Below are 13,663 nucleotides of genomic sequence, written 5' to 3'. Positions count from 1 at the left end.
GCCAATTAAAACACTTCTAAAAATTCAGAATGTGAAGCCAGTGATAAAATAGAATCTCTATACAGTAGAACATAACAATAGAAATGCGCGCAGAAAAAACATACTTCATCCATATCCAAGTAAAGAAACGTGTGCCATACGCTACAGCAGGAACATTTGAGCATTTTATTTGATTCAGGAGATTATGTACATATGACAACTGAAAGAAGTTTCAGTCATGAGAGCTAAAGCTAAAAACTACAAGTTCATGTAGTAAAATCATTCCATCAAATTGCAATTCAAATTGGCATAAATCCAATTAAATATTTTGAAATATGTATATAAATCTTAGTGATAAATAGTCTCCGTTTCTTCTAAGGTCAATGCATGTTTACGTTTAAAAATAATCAGAAAAATATTTGAATTATTAATTAAAGCTATTTGATTTATTCAGGATTTATCCACAAGATAAAATACTTGCTTTAGTTTTATAGAATCATTAGGTTTTAAATCTAGAAAATATCTTAAAGCTCATACAGTCTGTCTCTCATTTTGCAGATGTGCAAATTAAAAATTTTTGAAGTCAGAGGATAGAGGCATGATAGTAAGAAATAACTTGCATTCTTCTGAAGGGAACCAAAATAACATTTTTCTTTGTATACAACAATCTTTCTCAAATGATATTACACACATACACACACACACATAAAATTCAGAAATTACTAGCAAATAAATTAAATTCTAGTCAAATATATTTGGGAAATCTGCATTCTACAGCATCCTCCTAAAGAGTAACAAGACCATAATAGTTATTAGTGGATCATACAGTAGACATGAATACGAAAGATCTACAAATGTCCACAGTTTATAAAAGAGAAAAATGACTAACCCGGATTTTAGGAAGATCTTTTGGCCACAGAACATACTCCCTCCCCACCTGCCCAGCCAATAACCCTTACCAGAGAAGAGTTGAGGATGAATTCTTGTAGTTTTTGATTGATTGGGGCAGAGGTGTGATGGTAAGAAACTTCCAACAGTCCCCAGAGGTTTTTCCACCTCACTTCAAGGACAGTAGGCAGAGGCATGGTGGTCAAAAAAGATATGGAGGCAATATTCTGCCTCCACCAATATTCTTCTCATCCACCAAGTAAAATTTGAAAATCCACAGGTAAATTTTCCACCTGGAATTCACAAGCCCCTAGAACAGTGCCTACATCAGGATTCCAGTGTTCATCTCCCTGCATTTGCTGTTACTTTCTGCAGAGATGATTTTCTTTAGTTTGCCTGGTTATCCAAGTAAAGTTTGAATTTTGTATTTCTATAAAGCAAGGGCCTTTCATGGGAGACTTCTTTCATGTGACAAATATGTGAATATGGTTTGTAAAATTAAAAGTCCTGAACAAATGTGTGCATCCATTACTCCACTGGCCATTCAACAAATGATTCCTGTGCACCTCACCTGTGCAGAGGCTCTCAGTTACAAAGAGGAAATAAAAAATGGCTCCTGTCCCCAGGGAACTGGAACAGGGAAGAGGATGTTTGTAAGTGAAATAAATGGTATTCATTTTGAAATATCATGGAATACAATGAAATAAATACTATAGGAAAATAATTTACAAAGTCAAAGAAGAATAGCTGCATAGGGGGATAAAAAAGTGGGTCAAGGAACATTCACAGAAAAAGATATTTTTCTTTTATTCTACTGCCTCATTTTTTGTGAGTCAATGTAGGAACAAGAGTCTGAGAGGAGAATGAGACGATGTATTGCATTCAAGCACCACAGATTTTTATCAATACATGAAGGCACAAAAGAACAATCTTGTTCAGAGAACTATTCTTTTGGTTATATTTATGTTTATACAAAAAAAAAATCCAACGCTGACATCATACTTTTACATTCTCTGGAAAAAAAACAGTATTAGAACAGCTATGTCAGCATTAGATATGAACAGAAGAAAACTAAGAGTGAAATGGGGAAGAAGAATACCAAAGAAAAATGTCCCCTAGTTTCATCTATTAAAGATGAGTACATTGGATGATTATGTTAACTTCCTGTCTTGATCTCTGTGTTAGAAATAATAAAGATTTGCTGGATTAAGATAAATTTCTTCTTGGTTATGCAAATATTTTTCTGAAAAAATAGCAAATTATTAAAGTTGATTGAGGATAATAGTGCTAAATACCAAAATTTGTAGAGAATATCGTGAAGATATTCCCACTACATTTTCTTTCTTTCTTTTTATTTTATTTTGGCAAGAACACTTAACATGAGATCTACTCTCTTAAGAGATGTTTAAGTGTGCAATGTAGTATTGTTAATTGTACAGATAATACTGTTCAGAAGATTTCAAAAATATATTCATCTTGCAGAATTGAAGCTTTTTTTTAAATTTGTATTTTTTTTGAGGACAATTAACACTGAGCTAACATCTGCTGCCAATTCTCCTCTTTTTTGCTGAGGAAGACTTTCCTTGAGCTAACATCTGTGCCCATCTTCCTCCACTTTATATGTGGGACGCCTGCCACATCATGGCTTGCCTAGTGGTGCCATGTCTGCATCCGGGATCTGAACAGGCAACCCCGGGCCGCCTAAGTGGAACATGCAAACTTAACTGCTGCACCACAGGCTGGCCCCAGAATTGAAACTTTATATCCCTTGATTAGCAATTCCCCATTTCTCCCTTTTACCATCCCTGGCAACCACTACTCCATTCTCTGCTTCTGTGAGTCTGACTATTTGAGACACCTCATATAAGGAAATCATTTAGTACTTGTCCTTCTGTGACTGGCTTATTTCACGTAGCATAATGACCTCTAGGTTCATTCCTATTGTTGCATATTGCAGGATTCCCTTTTTTAAGATTGAATAATATTCCATGCATATGTGTATCACATTTTCTCTATCCATTCATCTGTCGATGGACATTTAATTTTTTTCCATTTCTTAGCTATTGTAAATAGTGCTGCAATGGAAATGGGAGTGCTAACATCTCTTCAAGATCCTGATTTTAATTCTTTTGGATAAATACTCAGAAGTGGGGTTGCTGGATCATATGATAGTTTTGTTTGTAATTCTTTGAAGAACTCCTACTGTTCTGTATGGCTTCTGCACCATTTTACATTTTCACCAACAGTGTACAATGGTTTCTTTTCTTCGCATGCTCGCCAACACTTGTTATTTTATCTTTTTGTTTTGTTTTGATAATGGTCATTCTAACAAGTGTTAAATGATGCTTCATTGTGGTTTTGATTTCATTTCCCTGATGATTAGGAACCTTGGGCATCTTATCATCTAACAGTTGATTATTTGTATACCTTCTTTGGAAAATATCTATTCAAGACCTTAGCCCATTTTGTGATCATCTTATTAGTTTTTTGCTGCTGAATTTTAGGAGTTCTTTTCTATTTTCAAAATTAACCTCTTATCAAACCTCTTATGGTTTGTGAATAGCTTCTTCCATTCCAGAGATTGCTTTTGCAGTCTACTGATTGTTTCCTTTGCTGTGCAGAAGCTTTTTTAGTTGGATGTAGTCCCACTTGTTTATTTTTGCTTTTGTTGCCTGTGCTTTTGGTGTCATATTCATGAAATCATTGCCAAGACCAATATTATGAAGATTTCCCCTGTGTTTTCTTCTAGGATCTTTGCAGTTTCAGATTTTATTTAGTCTTTAATTCATTTTTTTTTTTTTTTAAAGATTTTATTTTTTCCCTTTTTCTCCCCAAAGCCCCCCGGTACATAGTTGTGTATTCTTCGTTGTGGGTTCTTCTAGTTGTGGCATGTGGGACGCTGCCTCAGCGTGGTCTGATGAGCAGTGCCATGTCCGCGCCCAGGATTCGAACTGACGAAACACTGGGCCGCCTGCAGCGGAGCGCGCGAACTTAACCACTCGGCCACGGGGCCAGCCCCAGTCTTTAATTCATTTTTGAGTTGATCATTGTATATGATGTAAGATAAGGTCGAATTTCATTATTTTGCATGTAGAAATCCAGTTTTCCCAACACCATTTCTAGAAGAGATGGACCTTTCTCCCTTGTGTATTCTTGGCATCCTTGTCAAAGATCAGTTGACTATATGTGCATGGATTTTTTTCTGGGGTCTCTATTTTTAGTTCCATTTGTTATATGTCTGTCTTTATGCCAATCATACTATTGTAATTACTGTAGCTTTGCAATATATGTATATATGTTTTCAATTATTTTGAGATCATAATGTTTTATAACATTTTGTACTTTCAGATGTACAGTATTTATCAATTTCTATATAGACTACATCATGCTCAAATCTAATTTTTATCAATCACCATACATATGTGCCCCTTTTTACCCTTTTCGCCCAAACTTCTGTCCGCTTTCCCTCTGGTAACCACTAATCTCTTCTCTTTATCCATGTGTTTGTTTATCTTACACATATGAGTGAAATCATGCAATATTTGTCTTTCTCTGTCTGGCTTATCTTGCTTAACATTATACCCTCAAGATCCATCCATATTGTCATATAGGAGACAATTTTTTATGGCTGAGTAATATTCCATTGTGTATATATAAGTACATCTGTATCCATTCATCAATTGATGGGTACATGGGTTGCTTCCATGTCTTGGCTATTGTGAATAATGCTGCAATGAACATAGGGGTGCATAAATCTCTTTGGATTGTTGATTTCAAGATCTTTGGATAAATACCCAGTAGTGGGATAGCTAAATCCTATGATATTTCTATTTTTATTTTTTTGAGAAATCCCCATACTGTTTTCCATAGTGGCTGCACAAATTTGCATTCCCACCAGCAGTACATGAGGGTTCCCTTTTCTTTACACCCTCTCCAACATTTGTTATTTTTTTGTCTTGGTAATTATCATCATTGTGACAGGTGTAAGGTCATATCTCATTGTAGTTTTTATTTGCATTTCCTTAATAATTAGTGCTATTGAACATCTTTTCGTGTGCTGTTGGCCATCTGTATACCTTCTTTGGAGAAATTTCTGTTCATATTCTCTGACCATTTTTTGATCACATCCTTCGTTTTTTTGTTGTTGAGTTGTATGAGTTCTTTGTATATTTTGGAAATTAACCCCTTGTTAGATATATGATTTGCAAATATTTTCTCCCAATTTGTGGCTTGTCTTTAAATTTTATTGATGGTTTCCTTTGCCTTGCAGAAGCTTTTTAATCTGATGTAGTCCCATTTGTATATTTTTTCTTTGGTTTCTCTTTCCTGAGTAGACATGGTATTTGAAAAAATGCTGCTGAAAAGAGTATACTGCCTATTTTTTCTTCTAGGAGTTTTATGATTTCAGGTATTACCTTCAAGTCTTTAATCCATTTTGAGTTAATTTTTGTATATGGTGTAAGATAATGATCTACTCTCATTATTTCTTCTTGATTCGGTTTTGGGAGGTTGTATGAGTCTAAGAATTTATCCACTTCTTCTAGATTATCCAATTTGTGGGCATATAGTTTTTCATAGTATTCTCTTATAGTCCTTTTATTTCTGCAGTATTTGTTGTAATTTCTCCTCTTCCAATTCCTGTTTTATTTATTTGAGCCTTCTCCTTATTTTTCTTAGTGAGTCTGGCTAAAGGTTTGTTGATTTTGTTGATCTTCTCAAAGAACCAGGTCTTAGTTTCATTGGTCCTTTCTACTGATTTTTTTTTTTTAGTCTCTATTTCGTTTATTTCTGCTCGAATTTTTACTATTTCCCTCCCTCTGTTGACTTTGGGCTTTGCTTGTTCTTCTTTTCCTAGTTCTGTTAGATGTAGTTGAAGATGACCTATTTGACGTTTTTCTTGTTTGTTGAGGTAGTCCTGTATTGCTACGAATTTCCCTAGAACAGTTTTTGCTGCAGCTCATAAGAGTTGTACATTGTATTCTCATTTTCATTTGTCTCCAGGTATTTTTTAATTTCTCCTTTGATTTCTTCATTGATCCAATCATTGCTCAGTAGCATGTAGTTTAGTCTCCACATATTTGTGACTTTCCCTGCTTTTTTCTTGTAGTTGATTTGTAGTTTCAAAGCATTGTGATTAGAAAAGATGCTTGATATGATTTCAGTATTCTTAAATTTATTTTGATTTGCCTTGTTTCATAACATGAGATTCATCTTTGAGAATGTTCCATGTGTATTTGAGAAAAATGTGTATTCTACTCTTTTTGGATGGAATGCTCTCTATATATCTATTAAGTCCATTTGATCAAGTGTTTCATTTAAATCCACTATTTCCTTGTTGACTTCCTGTCTGGATGATCTGTCCATTGATGTAATAGTTGGGAAAGTTGGGTGTTGACATCCCCTACCATTATTGTATTGCTGTTAATTTCTCCCTTTAGGTCTGTTAATAGTTGTTTTATATACATTAGTGCTCCTGTGTTAGGTACATATATATTCATAAGTGTTATGTCCTCTTTGTGGAATGTCCCTTTTATTATTATATACTGTCCATCTTTGTCTCTCATTATCTTTTTTATCTTGAAGTCTGATTTGTCTGATATAAGTATGGCAACATCTGCTTTCTTTTGTTTGCCATTTGCTTGGAGTATCATGCTCCATTCATTCACTCTGAGCCTATGTCTGTCTTTAGAGCTGAGAAGCATTTCCTGGATGCAGCATACTGTTGAGTCTTGTTTTTTAATCCATCCAGCTATTCTGGGCCTTTCTTTTGGAGAATTCAATCCATTTACATTTAGAGTGATAATTGATATACGAGAGCTTAATGCTGCCACTTTATCTCTTGTTTTCCAGTTGTTCTATATTTCCATTGTTTCTCTTCCTTTGTATTTCTGACTGCCATTTCATTTTGGTGGTTTTCTGTGGTGGTTTTCTCTTTTTTATTTTTGAATTGTGGCTCTGCTCAATTTTTTGTTTAATGGTTACCATGAGGTTTGTATAAATGATCTCATAGATGAGATAGTTCATTTTCTGATAGCCTCTTATATACATTAGCCTAAGCATGTTCCATCTCTTTTCTCTTCCCTTTCTAAATTGTTGTTGTCACAAATTATTCCGTTTTGTGTTGTGAGTTTGTGACTAAGTTGAAGTGTTTATAGTTACTGTTGATGCTTTGCTTCCTTTTGTCTTTTAAGTTATAATTAAGTATTTGCTACCTGTTCTGAAAGACAACTGCAATTTTCAGATTTTGTCTGTCTTTTCATCTTCTTGCTCAAAGCTTTGTGGACTCTTGCCTTTTGTTTCAGGTATGAGGACAACCTTGATCATTTCTTGTAGGGGAGGTCTATGAGTGATTAACTCCCTCAGCTTTTGTTTATCTTGGAAAGCTTTTATTTCTCCATTGTATCTGAAGGTTACAGTCGCTGGATAGAATATTCTTGGCTGAAAGTTTTTGTCTTTCAGTATTTTGAATATATCATTCCATTCTCTCCTAGCCTGTAGGGTTGCTGGTGAGAAATTCACTGAAAGTTTGATAAGGCTTCCTTTGTGGGTTATTTTCTTCTGCCTTGCTGCACTTAATACTTTTTCTCTGTTGTTAACTTTTGCCAGTTTTATTATTATACGCCTTAGAAAAAATCTTTGAGTATTGATGTTGTTAAGTTCTATTGGCTTCATGTATTTGTAAGCTGGTTCCTTCAACAAGTTTGGGAAGTTCTTAGATATTATTTCTTTGAACAAGCTATTTGCATCTTTCTCCCTGTCTTCTCCCTCTGGAATACCTGTAATCATTATAGTATAGTGCTTTTCCTCATTGAGTCAGATATTTCTCAAAGAATTCATTTATTTTTTAAAAATATTAGTTCTCTCTCCTCTCCACCTGAAGCATTTCTATATTTGTATCCTCTAAATCGTTAATTCTTTCCTCCATAACATAAGCTCTATTTTTTAATGCTTTGGATTATGTTTTATCTAATTAATTGTGTTCTTCATATACAGAATTTCTGCTTTTGTTTTTATAGTTTCAATCTCTTTGGTGAAGTATTCCTTCTTCTCATTATCTTTTTTTCCTGAGCTCACTGACTTGTCTTTCTGACTTTCCTCATAACTCATCTTTATGACAGTTATATTGAATTCTCTGTCATTTAGATTGTAAATTTCTATGATTTCAGGTTTCATTTGTGGAGACTTATCATTTTCCTTCCTTTTGGTGAAGACTTCGTTGAATCTGCAGATTGCTTATCACTGATGTATGTTTAAGCAGTATTGTCTTTAATTAATTAATTACTTAATTAATTAATTTATCTTTTTGTGGAAGATAAGTCCTGAGCTAACATCTGTGCCCATCTTCCTCTATTTTATATGTGAGATGCCTCAATAAGAGGCCCCATGTCTTCTCACTCTTCCTAGGAATGGGTATAATCCACAGTGACTCATAGGTTTATTGATTCCTCTTAGCCTGTAATCTGAGTGCTGCTAAAAGCATATGTTTGGTTACTTGTCCAAAAGTGAGAGATTGGGGATTGAATTGGAGATCAGTGTGCAAGTAATCTGTTTTGCTGACTCCCTCTCCAAGGATGTTAGTAAAGAAAGAAGGAACAACATTTTACTGAGTTGTTTACTCTTGAGAAAACTCTTAAGAGAAGGAGAATTTAATTTTTGTGGTTGCAATAGCTTTTTCTTGTTCTGAAGACAACGTTTAGTAATTCTAGGAAACAAAGTAGTATTTTACAGCCAGGTCTCACTGAAAAGTATAAAATTTTATGCAGGTCATTTACTTTGTTCCCTAAATTATGTGTTTAAGTGAGGACTTCCACCCTCTGCCCACCGAGCAAATCCTAGGAATGTTACTTAAAACTTCATGTACATTCTTGTGCCACATAACAACATTTCAGTCAAACGAACTGCATATGCGACAGTGGTCACATAATATTAGTACCATGTAGCCTAGATATGTAATGGCCTATACCATCTAGGTTTGTGTGATTACACTGTATGATGTTCACACAGGAAGGAAATCATCTAGGGATGCATTTATTGGAATATATCCCATCTTTAATTGATGCATGACATATTTCATTAATATGCTTATAAAACATAAAATTTTCCTGTTTGGAAAATGGATTCAAAATCTGAAATGCACACTAAATTCTCATTTGTTTAAATAACTGACAGAAAAGTATATGAAAATGAAGAGGGCTAAAAATTAGAAGTTTTCCTTTTTAAAATACTGTCATCTCTCTGTATTAGAGGGGGATTGGTTCCAGGAATCCCTGCAGATACCACACTCCAGGGATGCTGAAGTTCCTTAGTAGGCCCCTGTATGCATAGATGAAGAACACGCAGATACGGAGGGCCTACTGTAATGTTTATTAAACATAGTCTGTGAATGCTTTCAAAATTCAGGTATCTGATAAATATAATAGGTGCTATGTTATACAAATTTAACTCCTGCTCATGTGGTCATTCTCCACGGCTTCTATACAATTATATAAAAGGTAGTTTATTTCATAGACTGAGATAAAGATTTCTCTCAACACTGCTCTGGAACAAGAATTGTACCAGTGATTAAAGATAAAGTGTTAGTTGTATACACAAAATAGTCATTAAAATTTTAGGTAACTCCAGAATTTTAGCTTCCAAAAAGAATAAAGTTCAATATCTCTTTATAAAGAAAAATATATAATAATTGACCAGTATAAAATACCGTCATTTCTTCCCTTATAAATATGCATAAAATAGAGCCATTATTTTTATTTGCAGAGGGAAAAACAGAGCTCAACATCATGTCTGGGTTGTCTACCCTTCTCTCTGCTCTGCTCACCTCAGTCTCAGCATTCTACTGCAGGCAAGCCACAGTGTCAGTTCTTTTGTGACATCAGTTACAGTAAAGAATGATTGATGGGCACAGAGAACACTTGTTTTGAAAATAAAATTTCCTAGAAGTTTGAATTTAGTGGAGAATAAATGAGGAAAAAAAAACAAATAAATACAAAGGGAAAGAAATATGGTCAGGCTAACAGGTGTTAATGTTTCAATTTCTTTCTTCTTATATGCCACTTTAAGCTGGCATTCATTGTTAGTGTCGTCTTCCACAACTTGCCTGTCTTTTTATGGTGTTTTATCTGCTTCTTACATCCTTTTTTCATTCAGAGGTTGTGTGAATTATATCTCAGTGTATTCTCTTTCTCTAATTTTCATGTATGATTTCTCTGTGTTCTACCTATTAATTCTCCTATAGAGAGGCCTCTCACACTGAGAATTTATAAGAGGTGTCTGCTTTTTCTCTATTTTAATTAGAAAAACTCTTTAACCACTTCCTGGAAACTTCTACCATCATGAAATGTTCTTTTTACTATTGGATAATAGCCTTGATTTTCTTTTCTGGGTCTTTATTCAATCACTTCAATTCAGACAGACTTTCTAAGTTTCGTTTTTCTTGTACTGTGTTACACATTACAATGGAAAATGAAATATATCTGCCCTGCCACATGGGCTTAATCGTATTCCTTTGACATTAATTACCTTTTATATGTCAACAAACACATATTATACTCAGAGTGTGCTTCTTTGAGCTTCCTTTCATAGAGAGTAATTATAAAATGATGAAATTTAAATGAAGCATAGCTGACTTAAGTATACAATGTGTGGAGAAAAACAGGAGAGTCAGTTTTCTCTTTATTGACTACCTCCTGTGGAGACAGGAGGATGTTTGTTCTAGTTTCTCAGGTACTCCTATTTCCAATTTGTATTCCCAGTGGTAGAGATGGTACAGGCATACTCATCACCAATTACCAAATAAATTACATTAGGCAAATATTTACTGACTGCTTTATATGTGAGTGAGGGAAAATAATAGAGAGGAAAAGAGTTGTTTAGATACGAGATATTTTCTTCATTCTTGATTTGATTAGGCCAAATCTCACCATGGGGGTGACATAAAAGCATCCAGGTGAGAATTTTATTAATTGAAAGATTCAGCATTATAAACATGTGAATCTTCTCCTAAGCTGATCTACAGATTTCATTCAATCCTAGTCGAAACTGTATAGCAACAAGAATAACATCATTGTGGTGGAAATTGATAAGTTAATTCTAAATTTCATATCGTCAGCAAAAATCCAAAGAATGGCCAAGAAAATCTTAAAGAAGAATCAAGTGGGAGGACTTATACAAACAGATATCAAAATTATAATAAAACTATGACAACCAAGACAGCGTAACATGGATGCAAAGATAGATAGACAAATGAAATATAATTAAAACAAATGCAAAGACATAGAATCCTGATCTATGAAAAAGTTCCATCCAATGGAAAGCTTTTCATTAAAGATCCATTTGGATACGAATATGAGAAAAAATGAATGTTGACCCTAAACCATACCATATCCCTCAAAATTTAATATTGATTATAGATCTAGATATGAAAGACAAAACAATATAACTTGTAGAAATAATAGAATATCTAATGAGGTTGGTTTGGGTAAATGTATTTCAAAAAGGAAGCATACACACACATACACACAAATAGACTAACCGTAACAGAGAAATGTTGATAAGTTGAATCAATAAAAATAAGAGCTTCTATTCACACACACAGAAAAAAATCGCAATTAAGAAACTGAAAATGCAAACCAAGAGTGGGAGAAGATATTTGCATTATATATCTCGACAAAAACCTCACAACCAGATTATATTAAAGAAATAAACAAAAGCTTTACTAATACAGTGAAAGTAGGCAGTCATTTTTTTAATGGGCAAAAGTCCTTAACAGATATTTTTAAAAGATATCTAAGTGGTAAATTAACATTTTAAAAGTTGTTTAACATCATTTATCATCAGGAAGGTGCAAAATAATGGCTATCTTTTTAATATCTCTCTTTCCATTTATACACATTTTATTATTCTGAAAGCAAGTATGTTTCTGGTTCAAGGCAGGCTATCATTATTTACAACAATAGCCCCATGAGTTCTCCACATGCCTTTCTCCCCCTTCAGGACATTGTAATGACTGTCACATGCCTATTCATACAATAAGGAGGTGTCATAAATGACAGGAAAGGACCCCAAAATTATCTGTCTGGGAGTTTATATAAACCACAAAATGTCACCCTGTCTCCTGAGAAAAGGAGAATAACCTTTATTTTGTAATGTTTTACAGTCAGTTGAAATGTAAGTGCATGGGGTTCAACTACATGGGAAATAATCAGGATGCAAAGACAGATGGTGCTATCGTTATATCAATGTTCTTTGCTCAAGAGGTCCTGATCATCCAAAAAAAAAAATACATGAAGATATTCCTAGAGCACTGTTTCCTGACAATACCACAAATACATGTTGCTGCATACCCATCAGAATGAATAAAATTATAAAAACAAGCAAAACAAAACAACAAAATTAACGTATTAATTAGTGTTGCCAGGGTTTGTGGAGTCATTGAAACTCTCATATACTGCTGGTAGAACAAAACTTATTACAATCAATTGGGATAACTCTTTGATAGTATCCACCTATGAAATTATAACTTCCAGCATTCCCAATAAAAAATGTGTACATGTGTTTATCAAAAACATGTACTGGAATCATTCACAGCAGCATCATTTATAATAGCCCAAAATTGAAAAGAGCCTAGATACCCATAAACAGTAGAATAAATTGTGGTATAGTCACACAAGTAGAATATTCTAAAATAATGCAAATGAATAAACTATTGCTAAAGATAACAATATGCAGGGGCCAGCCCCGGCGGCCTAGTGATTAACTTCGGCACGCTCTGGTTGGGTTGCCTGGGTTCAGTTTCCGGGCATAGACCTTCACCACTTGTCTGTCAGTGGCCACGCTGTCATTGCAGCTCATATACAAAAAGAGGAAGATTGGCAACAGATGTTAGCTCAGAGCAAATCTTCCGCAACAATAACAACAAAATGACAATATGCAGGAATCTCATAAGTATGATGTACAAGTACTCAAGAACCAACACAATGGTAGTTTAATGTGCCATCAATCTCTGTACCAGCATTACATAGTGGCTAGAAATGTGGCCTTCAGAGTCACAACACCTGGGTTTGAACACTGGCTTCAACAATTACTAGCTATGTAAAACAACGTTTCAAATATTCTTGGACCAGTTACTTTAACTCTCAATTGCTTGGTTTAAACATAAATAATGGGAATAATAATAATATTTAAATTTATCACAAGTTTTTTTTTGGGGGGTGTTAAAATATAAGATAGTGTCTGATACACTGTAAGTTTCTATAAGAATAATTTGTATATTATAAATTATTATACTGATTATATACTGTACCTACTAAAGAGGCACTAAGTAACCAAGTAAGTAGAATGACTCATCCAGTTGGTGTCAGCATCCTGTTTACCTTTGTATCCATTGTGCTTGCCCACCCGTTCTAGAAAAATGGACTCACGGATGGAGTAGTCATAGTGCCAGCAATGGACATTATGAATGGGTCCCAATCCCATGAAAAAACACATGGACAAGCTGATACAGCTATTGCTGCTGCTCGTTGTACAACATACCAGTAAAAGAGACCAAAGCTATGCCCCAAATCATCCCTCAAAGGGACTAACCAGCCATCGGGGGCAAATTGGCCACATCAGAACCCTTCCAACATGGAGATAGCAGAAATTCTCCTTCACTGGAATAAAGACATATTCTAGCTTAGCCTTTGCTTTTTTTGATTACAGGACCTTGGGCAGCACCACTCTATGAATGCCGAGTGTTTGTTCCATCAAAACGGGATCAGACTATTTCCAAAAGTACTCCTTCATAAATCTTCTGCAC

The sequence above is a fragment of the Equus quagga genome, chromosome 4 (assembly GCF_021613505.1).
Source record: "Equus quagga isolate Etosha38 chromosome 4, UCLA_HA_Equagga_1.0, whole genome shotgun sequence".
NCBI classification, from domain to species: Eukaryota; Metazoa; Chordata; class Mammalia; order Perissodactyla; family Equidae; genus Equus; species Equus quagga.
The sequence above is the reverse complement of the archived record's forward strand: the minus strand, read 5'-3'. Positions refer to the sequence as shown.